Genomic DNA, 8,280 nt, shown 5'->3' with positions numbered 1-8,280 from the left:
CACATCATGATTCTTGGTAGTCTATGAGGAAGGCTCTCACTTGAATCATGTTTGAAGGTCCATCTCTTTGCTACAGGACTGATGAATTCCTGTGAAGGTAGAAGACCTAATTGCTCTCATATGAGGTTCACAGTGCCTTACACATTGTGACAAAAATCCTTGCTGCTTGCCACAGCAGGCAGTCTGAGGGCAACCTCATGGATTTCCTTGGTGATGAGCAGGTGTGAACTCAAGCTGCCAGAACATACACCCTGAAGTGGTGGCACTGCCAGTCCTACACTTTCAGAAAGGGATAAATCTAACACACAGCTGAACTGTACTCCATATTGTGCATCCCACTAATGGACATGAAGCCCAGGAGTGGCCATCTACACTACTAAAGGTGGACTGTTTCCTTTGCACCTGAACAGTTTGGTCATCAATAGTCATTGTAAATGTTTACAGCTTTCCTCACTTTTCTCACAACTGCAGAACTGAGAGCTTATATGAGCTGTGCTGAAAGTTGCCAGCATATATGGAGCACATCCAGGGTATAAGGGAACTCAATGTGGGACAGAGGTGGTCTAAATAATTGCTTAAAGACTCCCACGGGTAACTTATGCAGAACAATAACTTGTGCTGAGCAAATTCTAGGGGTTATTTTTGGCAATAACATGATGTTATCTACCTCCACAGCAGCACGGTTTTGATGTGTGTGGAGCTCCTAGGAGGAACCTGAGAAAATGTGGAGTTCCTGGGGGGTGGAGGGCTTCTTGTTTTGGAAATGTGTGAAAAAATGTAGGGAGAAACATTTTCCTAGAACCCATTTCAATCTGACAATATGTTTCTCATTTCTTTGCTCCTTCAGAAAAGAGTTGTGTAAATGGGTGTTAGAGGAGAAACTTGTCTTTGAATGACACTTGTATTCATGTATAACCATGAATTTACATATATCTGTCATGCAAGAGGGTTGCACTGGCAATATCCAGCAATTCTAAAACTATCTTTCATGAAAGGGAGACTTGAAAACAAGCAATCAAAAATTCTTCAACCTCCTGTCTCTGACAAGTATCTGTCCCTTCTCTACTGTGAGATTGACCTACTGGCTTTCCAGCAAGAACTATATCAAGAGTTTGGGCTTTGTAGTGATCTTCTGGGAGTCCTGTTTTCCCTGTGTGGAGGAGAGGTTTGCTTTTACCCTAGAACAGAGATGGAGGGACGTGAAGAACAAACACAGGCAGAAGACCCTTTCGGAATGACTGTACAGGATCACCCAGTGGTGAGATGTGGTATTGGGATACCTCTCAGAGGTACCTCTCTGATCTTCCCTGGCAACTCACGCAGCAAATACCAGAAGTAGAATGAGCTCCAGATGCTGCAAGACCATCAGGCTTGGGATGCCTTTGTCCAGCTGTGTGTCTATGTTTGTTGGGATATGTGTCTATCTATACGTGAACCATGACAGGCATCCAACACCTGGAAGAAAAATAGAGGTGCCAAGAAAAATATCACCAGTTGCAGCGGGGATTGCTGCACATCGGGGGCAGGCAGCAACAATCACCTGTGTCTAGGAAAAGACAGCAGTACTTCTGGAGGTCATGGGTACCCCATCTTTTCATATTCTGTTCATCGTAGTCCTTGGTAGGTTTAAAATGGTCAGTGTGAAGAATTAGGACAAAGGAACTCCTATTTGAAGCTTGTTACCAACCGCCTAATAAAAAGCCCTAGGGCGTTGGCAAGCTGATTATGCAATTTAACTGTGAATTCTGAGATGTGTGGGCCCTGGACTCTGCTGCTGTTTGGATTAATTCTCCCACTCTCATGCAGGAAGATATTCTTTCACTGAAGGAGAGAAATTTTCCCAAACTGATGAACTGGCAGTCAGTATTGATCCTCAGAGGAAATGATGATATTGCAGGAAAGCACATACTGCTGAAGAATGTGTGTGTGCTGGGAACATAATTCTCTCAGATCAGATGTAGGAATTCCTGGGCTGGAGTATCTGTAAAAACTTTTTTCCTGATTTGTGGCTTTTTTCACCTGACATATAGGAGCTGTCTGCCACTTGTCTTCTTGTCCCTTGATCAGGGAAGAAATATAACAAGATGGATCATGGGTATTTCATGGGTACTGTGCACGGGTTTGGTTTGGATCTTGACTTAGCTGAAACTTCCATGTCCTCTGTGTTGCTGCAAGAGTCATTGGTGAAGCTGGGACCTGTTCAGGCCTTTGATGAGTCACATCCAGGTTCATCCTTTGCCCAGCCTGCCCTATTTTGTCACAACCAAATCCCTCCTTTGCCTCCTTTACTGGGAGCTGAGGTTGTTACTGCTCACTGAGCTGAGCTTACAGGTTATTCCTTTGGCTTGAGCTTGCAGTCTTACATGGAACATCCTGGAAAGCACCATCTTTTGCCACTCCTCAGGGCAGTGATGTGACTGGTGTATCCTTTGATTTGAGGAGTTTCCCCAGAGACATCTCTTAGATTCCAGTCTTTTGCCAAGACCTCTGTGTTTTTAGGAGAAATCGTGACTCTTCTGGCCCCAAACTGAGTGGACATCCCAGCAGAGACCCTGCCACACGATTTCCCTTCCTTACCACTGGTAAAGTGGATTTCCACCTATCTTGTGCTCTGCTAAAATTGCAGACTCCTCTAATGCACAGGAAAAGTTGACCCCATATCACTTGTGCAGTGCATGGCATGACCCAATCTTGCCCCATTTTGCTCCACAAGTGAAGTATTCCTTGAATCTGCACAACACTTCTTACCCAAAAGGAGTAACCCCCACCTTACCAACATGCAAACATGGCAGACCTTCTGCCTAAGCCTGTGATCTGTGAGGCTCTGTGTCCTCAGCTCCAGTCCTGCATACCATTTTTGTAGGCCATGTGTGTGTGGCAGTCTTTTGGACAACACCCAAGTAGCACCTGAAGCACACACTCATACTCTGCTCGCTCCATTATCCTTTTTTCAACCTCTTGTCTGGGTACCTTAATGTCACAGGAGGATGAAGAAACATGGTGTCCCAGCTTGCACCTTGAGCTAATCCCACTGTAAACAGGGAACATAAACTGGAAAATCCTTCATGTAGCATTGAACACCTCTGCACTGGTGGTGTGTTTAATGAGGTCCTAAGACTTGCACAACCTTTGTGATGACAAGAGGACACTGGAGCATATGAACACTGAACTTGACTAGTTGCACTTCATCTACATCCTCTTTAAACTCTTTCCACTAGGCTGGTGGATTGGGGATGAATGTGTGCCATAGTCATCTTTGGAAGAAAGTGTCTGCCTCCATGTTCGATTTTGAAAAGTATCAATCATGTAGGTAGCATTAGCAGAGATTGCTGAGTTGTGTTGTAAAGTGTGGGAGCTCCCAACCAGTGGGCCAGATTAAGCATTCCCTGCTTCTCGAAGGCTCATGCAAGTGTCCCCATCCCATCTCCTCTGCATTTCCTGATCTGATGGTGAATGCGTAGGGAGCTCCAGCGCGTAAGCAGATTTCTTGTAGGATGAGATACGTGAAGGTCAACTGCAGCAGTAATGGGCATAAAGCCCCTTAAAACCCAATTTAAGACCTGCTTGAGTTCTCTGCAAAGACATCAATAAGATTAGCTAAAAAGCTATAGAGATGCCTCTTCACTTTCATGAGTGTGATGGAACAACTAAGTCCCACCGGGACAAATTTATCACAGGATCAGGTAGGTTATTGCTATATGGAAAGGATGCAGGGTTAGGTCCTTCTCTTTTTATATTGTGGTAATGCTGAAGCATCTCTGTTTATTAATCTCTATTTTTGCCTGGGTGTCAGAAAACATACTTATGAAAATATTAATATGTTATCTAAGCCACAAAATGCTGAAATTTATTTTATTATCTCACAGTTAAGCCTGCAAAAAATTTGAGTCTGGAAACATTAAATTCACTCATCTTTAATGCAGTTAGCTCAATTTGCCTGTCAAACTTGAACAATTATTTTCTTTGTGGAGTAAAACATCCTCTTTTTTCCCTCCCTTGAATTTCAGTTTAAAAAAAAAAAGCAAATATGTTCTCCTCTTTCTGTGATTTTTGTGAAAATGCATTAATGCAAATTAAACTGTAATTTTAACTCACAGCTGTCTTTCAATGCCACTGAAGTAGGTAACACTCAACAACACCCCATGGATTTTAGTTGTTTTGAAATTTTCTGTTGTGCATAGAATCTGTTTGTTTTACTCTTCATAGCTTGTCTACATGTCATATTTAGTAGAAAGTGGGCTAAATGTAAATTGCATTAATATTTGTGTTTTCCAAGCTTTTGCAAACAAAATTATACAATGCTTCACAGTATCGCCAGAGAGGACAATTTTAATCACGATTTTAGCCTTATGTTCTGGTTTATAAACAGCTTTTGTAATCTCCCCAACTGCAAAAGATATATATATATGTAAATGTCACATTTAAAACCAGATTGTGTGCATTGGCTGGGACAGGCACATATTTAACATTTATCTATTGGCTTCAATCCAAGAGCTCACTTAAATTACTCATGTGCTTATGACTGGATCAGTGTTTAGTGCTTTGGGGCCTAGGAAGACAAGGATTTCTTTTTACAGTCTTAAACTTACAATGCTTGCCTATTTTTCATAGCTCTGAAAGTTTTGTCAGGAAATGGAATTTACCTTGTAATTCTTTCCTTTTTCTTTTCAGTGAAGCAGGACAGAGAGAGAATAAAAAAAGAGCACCGTAGAGAGAATTAAGAGGAAGCTAAATTAGTTACAAAATACCATACCCTTTTTTCTGGTTAGGAAACATTTTTGTCAGTTTGAAGATGAAAAGACGAAGGCACAGGTTCTGGCCAGGTTCTCCCAAATTCCCTATATAGGACTGTTTAATGCAGCTTGGAGAACTGCAGAGTAACATGGCTTGAATCTTCCAGTTCTCTCCATCCATCTGTATGCTGCCATGAAAAAGCTTTGAGTTGCAAAGATTTCTGAAGTGGTTGTTCAGCAAGTGTTAAGTTATTTTAATTTTAAGAAAGTAAAATAAAATCCAGGAATGATTAATGGAGTCCCTTACCTCCTCTTTCTCTCCTTCTACAGCTCTCCTTATATACACAGTGCTATATTTGACTTTATTCTTCAAATTTATTAAATAATATAGGAATATTTTAAACTCTCAGAGGGATGGGAGAAATGGAAAGGCTGGGTCTAACTGTGTACCTTGTTATTTGAAAGCACCCCTGTCATATGTTGCTCTCTTTACTCTCTTATTTCCTTTTTCTGCATTGTTGCTTTTCAAATAGCTAAATTTGAGATGGAGACATCTATGCCCAGTGCCTTCTTAGAGACCTACCAGTGTTGAAATGGTCCCCTAACCTCTTTGCTTACACATGAAAATAAATTCCCAATGCGATGTCAAGATGCAAAACAGGAGGAAAGGAGCGATGGGACTCTTTTTTTGGCAGGTTACATGAGTTCAACAAAACAAACAAACGAAAGTCGTTGATGGGCATCTTGCACTTACTGTTCTCAGCTGAAGAGGGGCAGAGTTTGCTGATGTTCCTTTCCTCTGGGTGACCTTGGTCAAAGTGTTTATGGTCAGCTAAGATCCCTTCTGCAGAGGGTCCTTCCTTCCCCAGGGTGAAACTGTCTTAGTAGCAGGGTCTGCCACCTTGTATCATTTATCTCTCTTTAATGAAATTAAATAACGTATATATGGATGAAATCTATAATTCCTCCCTATTTTTGTAGCCATGCTGATAGTTTCCATAGCAACTTGCCTAGAGTTTGGAAGGAGGTGCACTGCCTGCAGGAGGGAGAAGGCACAAAGGTAATGGGGCTTGTACTTTTTTCATATTTTTTTGCTGGTTTGGTCGTCTCTGTCACCTGAAATACAGTGCAGGAAATATTGCTGACTCTTCTCAGACTTTAATTCTTCCCTTTTCCCTCTAGTCTGCAGTGCATGAGAATGTCTTACCCCCATTCATCATCATTAGGTTAGGCTGTGGACACTCCACTGGCACCAGGGTGTCCTGGTGCCCCTTCCTCTCCTGTTCCTGACCAAGCTCCGAAGGCTCTCGAGAGGCAGCACTCCAGCCAACAGCATATCTGAATGATTTAGGCAGCTGCTGACACCAAAGCACCAATATTTGGGGGTCCATCTGTACTTAATGGTAGTTATCTCCTTTGTCAATCATGCCAGGTAAAGGGAGGTGTGGGTGAACAGCAGAGGGGAGGTGAAAGAAGGGCAAGGTTTGAGAAGCATTGCAAGTGTACACAAGCAAGACAGCAGGAAATGTTTGCCAGATAAAAGGATGATTTTAATTCTGCTGTCCAACTTTATCCATACTGATTAGTCACTGAAGGAAAAAATGCATGTTAAAGGCAGGTATTCAGAAACATGGCCCCTTAAAGAAGAGTACACAACACTGCCATGAGTAATTAGATAACTAATTGCCCCGCTGTAGTCCACCTCCTCGTTTAGGAAGGAGCACCAATTTCAAACAGGGATCACTTGGCAGTTCTGATATACAAGCTTTCCTGTCTATATAAATTTTGGGTAATTTTTTTCCCCTCCTCACACTAGCTGGGTTCCAATACTATTCATTTTGAACTTAAATCTGATGGATTTAGTTTCTAGTTTTTAGGTGGAAACTATCACCCAAATGCACAACTGAAACTTTCAAAAGAGGGAGATTTTCTAATTTGGAAAACCAAACTAGGAAAAAAGAAAACAAAATCCTCCCTGGAGGTAATTTGAGAAATGCTAGTTTCTTTATGTCATGAAGAAGTTTTGGCTGATCATCATGAGGTTACAAATGACCTAGTACTTTTTTAAAAAAAGAAATAATGAGGTTTGGAATGCTACATTTGTACCTTGCAAAACATGATCGGCACAATGGAATGAACAAGTTGAAAATACTCCTCTGAGTGGAGAGAGTGACTGTGTCTTTATCCAGTTGCCTTGCTTGCAAGACTGATGTTTCAGGACGGGTAATACAATGCAAAGTAGCCTGCACCCTTGTTGATATTAATAGCTTTAACTAGAGACTATTTTTTATATATTAGTCTTAAAACATCACTGGTACTGCCTGTGCTACAAAGATAAGCTGATATCAGCTGTAGTGCAGTAAAATTAATTTGAGGATATGTAACCGTAGCTAAATGTATGGCTTGAATCTGGTATGATAAGAGCCTTTAAAAATACTACTGTCCTCTTGAAACTGCTGTGAACTTACACTATTGAGGAACTGATTAAATGGCATTCCCCATTAACCCTTCAGTGCTTGAATTCTCTGTTTAAAAAATTATTTCTCAGAACCTGATGCTGATTTGCCTGTATGGAGAGATTATTTCACACTTCTGCTATCTGAGATACTGAAAAGGACTCAGATAAGATCAAAAAGTGAAGACTCTAAAAGGTAGAAGAGCAGCTCAAAGAAGTTTTTTTTTTCTCTTAAGCCTATGAGAGGTCATAGAGCACATGTGAAATTCATTTGCTAAAGTGTTATAGATCAATGTAACAGATACAAAAAATTGATGTTTTAACTCCTGGCAAACATCCCTCAGAAGGACATTATTTTGTGTGTTTAGATAATCTCTTCTCTTTCATTGAAATACTGTATTGTTACAGAACTATTGATAGGATTACTGGCATAATCTATAGGCCTGCATAACTGTGGGATGATATAGCTGGGTGAAACAAAATATATATAATGCCCATATCATACAAAACATCATTAGAATGTGAATAGTATTTATTTTAAATAAGTAAGAATTAGTTTTTTCCTAAAGGAAAACTGTTTCTAGCATCCATCTGCTTGGATAAAATGCTGTCTCTTAGAAACTTCAGCGAGAAAATATTTCCTCTTGAAGGTGAACATCTTGATATAAAGGGTGAGTAATCTACCTATAACAGCCATAATGTGACCTGAAATGTCTTTCTGACAGTGCAAAGACTATTTTTCTTACTTGGGGTTTTTGGTAACTAGATGACTCTTCAGCTTGTATTTCGAGAAAGTACAGTTAAAGACATTTCCATCTTCAGCTCAGCTAAAGCAGGTTGCCAGAATCTGGTCAGGTCATCATGTTTTCAGTCAGGGAAAATTCTCCCCTGAGGAGTTAGTTGACAGAGGATGGCAAAAGCAACCTCAAAATTTGGACAGACCTCAATCAAAGCATGTTAACAGACCTTTTCTATTTATTTATTCCTGTTTTCCCAACACTGAACAACACTTCTGCTTTGAAATGTACTTCACAGTAGTTATAATTTTAGAACATATTCTGCATTAGATTTTTGGCATGCATATCTTCATTC

The sequence above is a fragment of the Coloeus monedula genome (genome assembly GCF_965178545.1).
Source record: "Coloeus monedula genome assembly, chromosome: 1".
Lineage (NCBI taxonomy): Eukaryota > Metazoa > Chordata > Aves > Passeriformes > Corvidae > Coloeus > Coloeus monedula.
This window is presented reverse-complemented; position numbering follows the sequence as displayed.